Source organism: Ambystoma mexicanum, chromosome 10, assembly GCF_040938575.1.
Source record: "Ambystoma mexicanum isolate Mex_15411 chromosome 10, UKY_AmexF1_1, whole genome shotgun sequence".
In the NCBI taxonomy this organism is placed as follows: Eukaryota; Metazoa; Chordata; class Amphibia; order Caudata; family Ambystomatidae; genus Ambystoma; species Ambystoma mexicanum.
The window spans coordinates 1,429,958,339-1,429,970,444 of record NC_090932.1 but is presented as its reverse complement, the minus strand read 5'-3'; positions in this window follow the sequence as shown (position 1 = coordinate 1,429,970,444).

Genomic DNA, 12,106 nt, shown 5'->3' with positions numbered 1-12,106 from the left:
AAAGTATAAAGAAAATGCTGATTTGCACCGAAGTAAAACTCCTCCTTACCAAGTAGGAGACCAGGTATGGCTAGCAACGAAACATTTACCCCTCAAGGGCCCGCGAACCTTCAATCCCAGATTCATAGGACCTTATCCCTTCAAGGCTATAACCAATCCCGTGGCCTTTAAACTGGATTTACCGTCTAACATGCGTATTCAACCAGTTTTTCATGCATCACTTTTGAAGCCAGTACAACCAGGGACCCGACTGTCCAAGCCCCCAGACCCAGTTCAAATTGAAGGGGAATTAGAATTCGAAGTTAAAGACATTTTAGACTCCAAGGTGTTAAAGTCAAAACTCTTCTATCTTGTTGACTGGAAGGGATATGGACCTCAAGAGAGATCGTGGGAGCCTAGTAACCATGTTCACGCACCTCGATTAATACAAAGGTTCCACCAGAGATTTCCGAACAAGCCAAAACCCCCGGAGGGAACAACCTTGGGAGAGGCCTTGAGGGGGGGGTGCTGTCATGATGCCTACCTCCAAGGAGCCAGGTCCGACCCAGCAACCCCAGAGGCAGGCATCATTCCCCCCAGGGAAGTGCCAGCGGGCCCAAGCTGGGGCCCTTTGGACACAGTCCTGGCGCCTTAGGCACCAGGCTCATGTTGGACCCCTGTCCTGGCGCCTTGGGCGCCAGGCTCATAAAGCTAGACATGTGTTCAAGTGTTTTAATGTGCACTTACCTGATGCAGACCATGCTGCTACATCCAGGCCCTCTTGAGGCCTGAATGGAACTACTTTACCTGTGGGACCACTTTCCACCTGGGTGTGGTCGGGGAAGGATACATACCTGATTGGTGGAAGGATACATGCCTGGAACTTCTTCCAAAGCTATTTAAACCACGCCCGATCAGCAACTCACGCTTCGCGTTGTTCTGCTCCTCGCAGCTGGACGCTCACCGTGTCAGCTCCTGCATCTGGACTTCAGCCACGCCTGTCAGCATCCTGGGTCACCTGCAAATGGAGATAAGAGAGAATTGGAGAGAAAGAAGACCTTACCTGCTAAAGCTGCATCACGGGGACATCACACCAACGATCCTGAAAGGGAAGACATCCTTTTAAAAGCATTTCGCTTCGATCGCTGCAGCGCTGCATTTCACTCACCTTTCCTGGGCGCCTCCATCTTCAGCAGCGATCATCCGGATCTGCACCCACTTCCCAGAGCCTAGAGAGAAAAGACAAGAAAACAAGGTGAGAGAAGGAAGGGAAATAGGAAAAGCTCAGTTTCCTTCTAAGACTTACCTGTTGGGTCATTCCCATTTCATTTCGGGTCCTGCCGCTTCCTGGCATTCCGGACCCCGGCCCCAATGGGGAAAAAGACAAAGACATTGAATGAGCGAATGCAAAGACATTACCTGAACGCTCATCCAGAACTTACACTTCGGGTCGGCGCCATATCTCCGGCATTCTGAACCCCGGCCCCTAAGGGGAAAAAGACATAAGCATTAGTGCTTGCTGCAATAAGACAATGAACATTATTATTAAGCTTGAATTTTTGAACTTGCAACAGAACTCTTACAGCGCCTCACCTGAATAGTCAAGCTTATTCTGAACTCCCATCAAACCTCAATCCAGTGAAGTAACTGGGTTTCAACGCGCCCCTGCATCAGAAGCAGGATGGAGAACTCATCCTTCCAGACCCTAAGGTGAGACTTCACGGAGAAGCGTGGAAGGGTATCGAGGAGGGTTGGAAGGGAGTGGGAGGATTGAGCATTATTCCGTCAGTAGGTAATACTCCCTTTTCACGTACAGGGGAATATTCCTGCGAGCCAGAAAAGCCAGAGTAGAGGGGCCCTTCCTGTCCATCATCAGAGTCCTGCGCTTCACCATTGAAGAAGCATCAGCACTCGAAGCCAGACCTGCGCCTCCGTGGAAATCAGGTGAGCGTGACATCATGGGCCTTATGGCCACTCAAATCACACCCCACGCCACCCCAGTCCAAACACACAACCAGGTATTACATCCACCCCACAATGAAATCCCCTTCACATGATATATCCCAAATGGCAAGTATGCACATCAACACATTTCCATCACACCCACACAATGGGTGCATGTGATTGAGAAAACACACATTGTGACCTGCATGAAACCAAAGAGAGAATACCACACATTGAAGTAGGAAATAAAAATGTATTAAACACAAAAGCAAGGGAATGAAATGAAACACACAAGAATGCAAATAATGATAAAAAAGCTGCATGTCCAAAATATAAAATAAAAATGTAGGAAAGCAGAATCCAAATCAATCCAAAAGCATGTGTCCAAAGTGTCAGTCCGGCAAAACAAATCCAAAATGAAAAAAGAAGATAAAACCATTGCTCCATGGAAAAATTAAAAATAATAAGTGAAATCCAGTGAAGAACTATTTACAAAATACAAATCCAGGGTCCACAAGCCCAACCCTTGAAATGAAACCTACAAAAAACACTACCTAATGAAGAACTACACACAAAAAGGTGGGGCATTGTCCAAGCGCCCCAACAGAAATAAAAACAGAAAGGAAACCTAACACTAACTAACTATACAATGGTGGCAGGCAAGTCCTATGGCTCACTCTGTGATGTCCCAGGCCACGGCATCATCAAACTCCATGTCGATGTCCCAGAGGCGGGCCTAAACCCTGGCCCGAGGTCTCGCAGGGATGTAGTCATGGCCTGTTCCAACTCCCTGCGAGTTGCCTCGAGGCACTCAGCCCGCCTCAACGCCCTGCGCATGGAGAACTCCGCCATGACCGGGTGAGCTGTGCCTCTTCCGCCCGCCACTGCTCAGCATCTATCCGCTGCCACACAGAAGACACTCCCTTTCCAGGGTCCTCCTGCCCTCTGGCCGATGCCTGCCCCTCTGATGTTGGTGGCCTGAGCCATCATCGCTCCCACCTTGCTGCTGTTGTCCATCTGCCTTGCCCGATGATGCCAGCACGTCCTCCATCTGCTGGTCTCCAGTTGGTGGGGCGTCCACCCCTGCTGGACCTCCGACTCCCGACTGTGGCAGGGATGTGATCTCCACCAAGCTGGCTATGTTGGTCGGGCCAGGTCCACAGGGGGCCCTGGTGGAATCTGGCCCGGAAGACATCAGGGAGAACGACAGAGGTGGAGAGGTCCACCAGAGTGCTCGACATATGTAGGAACCCTCCGACCAGGGCCCCTCCCAAATGTGCCATGTTGCTACGCAGCTCTTCTTGATGGCATGTGTGGTCCCCCCAGGAAGCACGCACATCATCACAAATGACACTCGTGCGCAACGCGACACCAATCAGGACAGACCCCATACGGTCATGGGTCTCCTCGTCCGCAGGTAGTGGAGTGCCAGATGATGTGGGCCTCCCCCCTACCTGCGGACGAGCCTGGGACGGGGCATCCCTGCTGGTGCATGGTGGTGCAGTCACAGGTTCAGGGACAGTGACATGCACATGCCCCTCCGCAGCGACCTGTGTTGCCTCCTGCCCCTGGACTGCACCACTTGCACCAGTTGTACTACCCCCACCAGGCCCCATGTGTGGCTCAGTTGCGGCCTCCTCCTCCTCCTCTGTGGAGACCACCAACCAGGATGGCTCTGCACCGTCTTCCGCCATAGCAAGCCCCTGTGGGGCTCACCCGGCCCTTCCCCTGCAGCCGTAGTGGCAGACGCGGCACCAGTCCCCTAGCTCCCGGATGATGGTGATTCCTGGGAGGGTGGCTGGGCCTTGTGTCACCACCCGGTGGAGGCCTCCCCACCACTTTGCTCCACAGCGCCATCTTCGCCCTCTTCTTCACTCGACGCTGCGTAGAAGGAGACATAGAACACAAGCATCAGGGTACTGTACAATAGTCCCCTAGACAGGAAGCACTAACACATGAGTGGCACTGTCAAACGTCACTTCCATCCTGTCCCTCCACAACACATGGGTCAATGCAGGCAACACACATGCAGAAATAGGCACGGTGCATGCAATCAACATCAGAATCCATGCACAAGGGCCTCTATTGGCATAAATGTTGGCTTCAAACTCACATGCATCATGACTCATACTGATCCCATGCACACACATCACCGGAGGGTCATGCATCAGGACTCGTACACCACAGACACAGTGGATACAAGGATGACTATGTGTCATGCATCCATGGCGTTTCAAAGTCACACACACGCTACTCAGACACACAGACATGTACACCATACATGTACATGAGAGCAGCACCCATCTCTCACACCCCATCCATGTCCAAGAACAGAGACAGGCATGCATTCATGTGTGCATTCCGCATGCTGCTCCCCATGTTGCATTGGAACACTTGCACCATCCATGTGGTTCACGCATGACTGGTCTCACATGCATTACCATGATATCCCTGCACACACACATCCATATATGGCCTATGTCACACATACAGGCAAGTAGCTGACTACCAGCACACTGCAACATGCCCTGTTTCACACAGCAATGCATGGCCACTTATCGCTCAACTCCAGATGGGTCTGCCTCTGTAGGATCTGGACGTGGAGCGCTGGGTTTTTGTGCTCCAGGACCCTCATCTGGATGTTGCCCAGGCTGACCTGGCACCCCTCTGCATGCTCTGCCTTGAAGAGGTGCCGGGCCTTGCTGAGGGTCCTGGACCTGAAGTCCTTCCAGCTCTTCTGGACGTGCTTCATGTCGCGGGTTGCCACCCCCTTCTCCTTGATGGCAACCACTACGTCCTCCCAGATCCTCTCCCGTCCTTCCTTGTTGGCACGCGATGGTGTGAAGAGTGCATCATAATGCCCCAGAACTTGCTCCACCAGGATGCCAACTTCCTTATCGGTGAAGCTGGTAGCCCTCTGCCTCTCTGGCTGGGTGTCGCCAGTGGTCTCGGATGGTGTTTGCCCCAACATGGTGACCCCTGAGGCAGGTGTGGGTGGGCAACTGGGTCCTGGGGCTGGGCTGTGGAGCGATGGTATCCCAGTCGGGAGTCTTCTGTTCCAGCAGGGGTGGACACAGCAACTGGACCCCTGCAGATGGCTGACGTGCAGGCACCAAATAGCAGGGCACGTGGGCAGCAGGCAGGCAGGCAGCAGCAGATGTCAGGTGGGAGCGTGCTCTGGGCTCTGGGGGGCAGGTAAATGGCCTTTTGGGCAGGAGTGTGGTCTTCCGTGTTTTTGTCACGTGGCCAGTTGATACGGAGTGATTTGGCATGTGAAAAAACTGCACGTCAGCGTGTAATTCGAGGAAAGGCCCTTAGCGCTAAGCGCATATGTGACGTTACACGCATGGGCGTTTCCCTCATGACGGGTAAAAGGTGAGTGGGGCCAGCAGTTCGCTGTACGTGCCTTTCGTGGAGACTGATGTGTGTGTTGCTACTTCGTGTTGTTTCGCGCACCATCACAACTTCACAGCGGATCATGGGTGTATCTCTTCTTTTGGCGGGGGTATTGACTACGCGTGTTTTTCATTATCATGCTAGTCTGACGGTGAGTCGCGCACACTATTTTTCCCACTGCGGGGTGCCCCTGTGTATCGTGTACCCGTTTTCGAGGTCATAGTAGCCTGTGTGTCCCACGCGTATGTGTTTTTCGTGTCCCTGGGTGCCACCGCGTACTGCGGGAGGTTACTTCCACACACATGGGCTACCGGGAGTTGCGTGCACGGTTTTACTGCATTTTTGGGGTGCCTGAGCATTGCGTTACCCGTCACTTCATCACCGGGGTCACATACAGCCTTGCAGGTGCAGGGGTGCTTTTAACATCTTGTATCCCACCACCTTCACCCCAGTTGCCCAGGACAATTGTTGTGTACACCTCCCATTGGCACTACTCCATCTGTGCCGGCACTACTCCATCTGTGTCATGGTTGGGAGGCCAAGTAAGGTGAAGGCCGCCTCAGCTGATCGTACTCCTCGTGGCGGGCGTGGTCAGGGACGTGGCCAGGGTGACCAGGGAGTAGGGGGAGTCCACGGTGTCCAGGGTGGCTGCAGAGGGGGAAGAGGCAGGGGTGCGCCAGCTCAGGGCAATGTTGTGCCAAGTGTTGGTGCAGTCATGCCACCACCCCCTGCGGCTCCGGGAGATGCAGTTCTTGCATCTGGCACTGGCGCCCATGTGACCCGGCAGTCTGTTTCATCGACTGCCACGGGCCCAAGGGTAGTGGTAGCTGCAGGTGCAGCTGTGGAGACCACCACCCAGGCTCAGGGTCTGCCAGTGCAGGCTGTGTTGGCACTTGAAGAGTCCATGGATGATTTCCAGCAGGTCAGGAGGAACGCCATAGGTGCAAGCAGGGCTGCCCTGACCGAGGCACATGTTCCTGGGGCAGTAATGTCATCTGCTGGCCCAACCAGCCGGGTGTTGGCAAGTGCAGGGGCAGATGCAGCCAACAACACCCCGGTTGTGAGTCTACCAACCAGAACAGTCGCGGTCAATGACCCTGGCACAGAGTATGTTGCTGCGCAGGGTCCATTCCAGGGCACTCAGCAGCCACTGACGCAAGTCGGGGCTTCACTCCATGTTCCACCTGCCACTCCCTCGGCTCATTCCACCAGCGCCACTGCCCATACTGATCAGGGCGGCATTTGCCAGCCAGGGTCCGGACCAGCATCCAAGAGGAGGAAGGTTGCACCTGCAGCTCAGGCTGGTACCCCACACACAGCCACAACCTCCTGCACGTCGAGGAAGAAGCCTTTCTGTGCGCAGGAACTGGACTTCCTCGTGGACTACGTGCGGGACCACAACCGTGACATGCTAGTGGGGCCTAATTGTCAAACTACGGCTGCCCATCGTGATACCCACTGGAAGCAAGTAGCAGAACATGTGAGTGCATTCGGCCATGAGGTGTGCATGGCGCAAGAGTGCAAAAAGTGTTGAAATGACCTCAAACGCAGCGCTAAGGCAAAGTGTGCCTCAAATTACAACATGACTCTGGTGACTGGCAGTGGGCCGGCACCTGAGGAGGAAGACCTCACTCCGCACGAGTCACTTGTTGAAGAGTTCATACCACCAGAATTGGTCGAAGGAGTGGGAGAGATGCAGGACTTTGAAGCCCAGTCCAGTGACTGTTGCTGCGTGTTTGTCAAGGCCATGTGTGTTTTACTTGTGTGATGTGTTGTGCATGACTGCCACTACATGTCATGTGTACATGGTTCAGATGTGCAAGTAATGCAATGTTTCACTGATGCATGGCTGCTCTGCAGGATGGTGGACATGTGAAGCAGACAGGGACTGTCCGCATCACCAAACTTGCACCCTACTCACATGCTGGTCACCTGGCCCCTCCGGTCCATGTTCCAGCTCACTGGCCCTTCTGCATGTAGCCTGGGGTGTCCTTCCTCTCAGCACTGGGACTATGTCATAGCATGACTGATATGCATGTGTCCTCTGCCTGCATGCATGTACTCCACGGAGGCATGCTCCCTTGCCCCTCCACCCCTCGCACCTCAATTTTACATTTGCATTGGTGTGCATGATTTTGCCGTAATGCAATGGCCTGTTCATGCCTCCTGTGTACCTGCTAACTTCCACCAGCCAACCTGCCAGACACATGCAGTGGGGTACATCCTTTGTCCTTGATGCAGGGTGTCTCACTTGGACTGTGCAGATGGCAGATGCTCCGCAGGGACATGAGTGCCCATTAATGCTCCATGTGCATTCCATGCATGCCCCTATGTGTCCTCGACTGGATGATCATTGTAGTACGTGTCCAGGGGGACCTACATTTCATGGCTTTTCATCAGCCTTCCCATGCCCAGCCTTCCCATGCCCACTGTGGCTCAGTCCTGCGTCCCACACATGTTTAGGGTGTGACAATCTGTGTGGCTCACAGGCCTCATCCTGTTTCAGGTCCAACTGGTGTAGTGTCTTCTGCACACATGGGTGTACTACTGAGGGTTCATCATGTGTCCTGCTTACTGTCCCATCATCATCTGCTGTGTTGTCAGTTGACTCAGATGATGCAATTGATGCTAGTCAACGCTGTCTGCCAATACACAGGTCTCTGGTCATCCTTTTGATACCATGCAAGGCATCCCTGCATTTCCACTTAGGGGAAGGGGTGGTTTGCTTGTAGCCATGCAACCCTTTGCATGCACATTGCACGTTATGCCTGAACTTGACCTTGCACTGCCTTCACGTTTTTTGATACATATCATGAAGTACTTGTACATGTAGATAGTGAGTAACATACACATGTTCTGCACTGCATCGACCCACTTCTGAGTCTTATAGCACCCTTCTACATGCCTACTCACTGAAGCAATGTCAAATTGACCTGGCATGCATGGCAGGTTCTCTTTTGTGTGTGACATGTCTACTTCATGTGTTGGCTGTCTGTGTGATGTCTATGTCTGTGTGTGTTGTGTGCTTCTAACATGTGTACTAATCTTTTTTTCTCTCAACTTTTCAGATGATGACGCAATGGAGCCAGAGGATGGTGTTCTCATGCCAGGCACAGGGTTGTTATCACATCAGCAACCCGTCACAAGTGGGGGTCGTGGAGTGGCAGACCACGAGAACCCGCATGTGCTACAGACCATCTTGACTTTGGCTGGCAATGAGTCCAGCCCAGATGACCAGTCTGACGTCCATGTCGAGTTGGATGTGCATCAGGTCCATATGTCAGGGATGAGTGAGTCTGCTGTGGACACACCTCTGTCTGCAACACCTGCACTGAGGGGCCAGACAGTGGCGGGACCTCTGCCTGTGGTGGATCGGGACGCAGGGTCATCTCCACACCAGTCACTGATGTGCTTGGGCCATCACGTACAGCCGCGGGCAGTGCCAACCCAACAAGGACGGCCGGTCCTTGGGTCCCGCAGGTGTCAAGCCCAGCAACGCGGTGGCTGCGCGTCTCCGAGGTATATTGAGTGGGAGCAAGAAATGACTGCCAATTCAGAATGCCAGGGGGCAGCAATGGAAAACATTGCTGTAAGCATAGAGCGTGTGGCCCAATCCGTGCTCCCCCTGCTAGGCAGGTCCTTCTCCAGCAGCGGGCGGCACAGTCCACGGCCCGCTCACTCAGGCTGGGCATGTTGGCCTCAGACAGGGCACGCCAGGCTGAAATGTCTTTGCGTCAAGCAATTGCTGCTCACGCAGAGGCACACATGGAGGCCCTGAGGGCTGACTACGAGTCCCTCAGATCCACTCTGGGTGTCCTCTTGATGTCCCAGAGGGCGCGGTCAGAGGAGAGGTTTGAGCAGCTTGAGCATACCGTCTCGGCTGAGCTACGTGCTTTCCGGGAGGTGCATCAGTTGTCCAGCCAGGTCCTGCAGGAAGAACTCTGTGTTACACGTGTTACCTTGCAAGAGGAAGCACGCGTATTACGGGAGGTTCTGCATGCAGACCTACGTGTCATCGCAGCACAGAACCAGGCTCACCCATCCGGCAGACTTGCTGCCGATGAGAGGCAAGCTGCAGCTAGGCATGGTCAGGCTCCTGTGCCACGTCCTCCTTTTCAGGATGAGCCAGACTCGGACGACGAGATATCTCCCACATAGGTCGGGCTGTGCAGGCGTTGAGCCCATGGAGGATTTTATTTTTGTCTCAACATCATCGCATGTGGGTGTTGAGGTGCACCCTGTACCTCCCCCCTCCTGGGTGCCCCCGCCCCCAGGTCGTATGTGGCCATTTTTGATTTTTGATTTTAGTTTAGTTAGTTAATATTGACCATTTGATAGTTGTTTTAATTAGGTTATGTAGGTTGTTCATTGTTAGTTTAATTAGTTAATATAGTTTAATATTGTTTTTCTATTGTGCATTCATGTGACGGTATGGTGGTTTGGCGGCTTTTGAAAGCACTCACTGTCTGTTCCAGCTGGGCCCTTCAAGTTTGTCTCGTGTATGTGTTTGCAGCTTGGGGTCCTGACTCACATATGCCACTCCTGCTTCCCTTATCCATGGGCTTGCTAGGATGGTTCGGTGTACCAAACTTTTACACAAGGTCTTTGGACTTTCGTCATAACTGTGGCCTGTCTGCTGCTGTACTGCTTGTGTTAACACCCCTAGTGGAAATTTCTAGCATTATATCCACCCCATGTCTGTAATCATTTTGGGTGAGTACGTAATTGATGTCTCCATTAATTGATGTGGATTGTGATGATGTTATTTTCTTGCCTGTGTATGTGCTTGATGCCCTTCATGCTGTAGACAGTAGCCTGCACCCTTGGCCTGTCAAAGTCACACTGATGGTGGGAGGAGTTTGGATGTAGGTCTGTGACCTGGCCCAGTGACAACCAGCATGGAGACACACACAGGGAACTTTCAAGCCTTATTAATATCTTTTTTGCCCTTTCTGCAGGGAAATGAGCCTCCACACTACCTTTGCCAGCAGACACAGGGACGATTAATCCTGATGACTGGCCATAATCGGTGGAGCAGACGTGTGCATGTGTGCGCGAGCAGAAGCACAGGGCTTGTGCTCAGATGTCTGACAGAAGCAGACGTGTTTCCAGGAGCTCCAGGCAAGGTGAGCAGCGCAAGGGCCCACACCACAGCCAACCTTCCACCAGGCCACTTGCACATGCATGCTAAGTATCACCAGTGCTGGTGAGCTTTGCCAGGCATTGTTGGAGAAGCACACAGTACAGCTGACATGCGTTGAGGGACAAATGCTAAGTGGCTTTACAAGTTGTCAGGGGCACACACAGGGGCCATCGAACATATCCTCGAGTACCCCCTGCTCCATTGAAGCAGAGTTATTAGGGCAGTAGCGTTCCTACCCAGGAAGTGATACAGCACACAGGGACACCCTGCAAGGCACACAGACCTGAGAGTGCGCAGGCAGGAGGCCAGCATGCACCCCGGAGATAAGTCACTCTTTGGCTTGCATTTGACGCATTTGGTAGAATGTGCATGATGAACATGTTTTCTCAGATTGAGTATGTTTTATTGTGAATGGTAGTTTTTTGTATTTTGACTACCTTCCCTTGCCAATCCAACTCCCCTCTCCTGTCCCTCTTTCCGGTTATCCTGTATACCAATGCCTGTCCAAACAACACATCCCTGACCCTCCTTCCCCGCCGGGGTCTCAGAGGCCTGTGTAAGTTTGACCTTGCAGGCGCCCAGACCACGGAGGGGGTGGTTGGTTCGTGCCACTCCTGCGCCTGGACACCAGAGCTGTGACACTACCCATCAGTTGTTGCATCCTCATTGTATGTTATGTACCGTAATTGGGACCCATCCTGTGGGACCATTGTTCAACTGTGCTACGTTGGCTGTTCTATCATTGTGCTTGTACAGGTGCTTTGGCATTTCCTGCTACTTCAAGTCATCTACTGGAGACTCTTCCTGGGTTTTTTGGTGCCTACTGGCTTTTTCCCTGGTTTGTTGGTTTGGCTCCTTGGAGTTCTCTGCGATTTGGTATTTTTACCAGTCAACGTGGCCTCTGAGGGGGCTGGACCCTATTTACACGCAAGCTGGAACATGGAGACCAAGGGGTAGGGTGATCTTGTAGCAAGGTAGACTTGAAGAAAGAAGGCTACATACCCCAGGCACTGTTGTTCCGAAGGTCACAGTGATGTGTGAATGAGGGAAGGCTTTTTGTTGTTGGACAGTTGGCTTAGGCTACAGTGTTTTGGGCACTCTGACATTGTAATAGTGGGGTACTATATACATGATGTGTTGTGCTGGTCAATGCCTGTTCCTGTGTTGTCTTTACTTTTCAGGTGTCAGGGGATTGGTGTGTCTTGACATGCTGGGGTGTTCACATGGGCAATGTTCACATGTGATGTGTACAGGACACTGAGGGTCACTTTATTTCACATGCATATATAGAGGGCATGTGCATAATGACACACTCAGTTGCACAAGGATCCACCACATGTACAACCACCCTTCCATGGGCACAGGTGCACACAGATTGCATTCTCGGGCCCGCTGTGTCCCTGTAGCACATGATCTATGACCATTTGGGTATCCTGTACATGCATCATTTGGATATTGATTTGATTTGTTTATCTGTTGTTTAGATGCTCAAGGTTTATCTGCAACACAATGGCAGCGCATTGTGCTGTGTGCTGAGCAGTGTGTTGCAGGAGGCACACACAGCACATGGGTTTGGGAGTACGGATTTTGCCGTGCCCAATGTGCATGTGAACAGGCATTCAGTGTTGTGTTCATGCTACGACT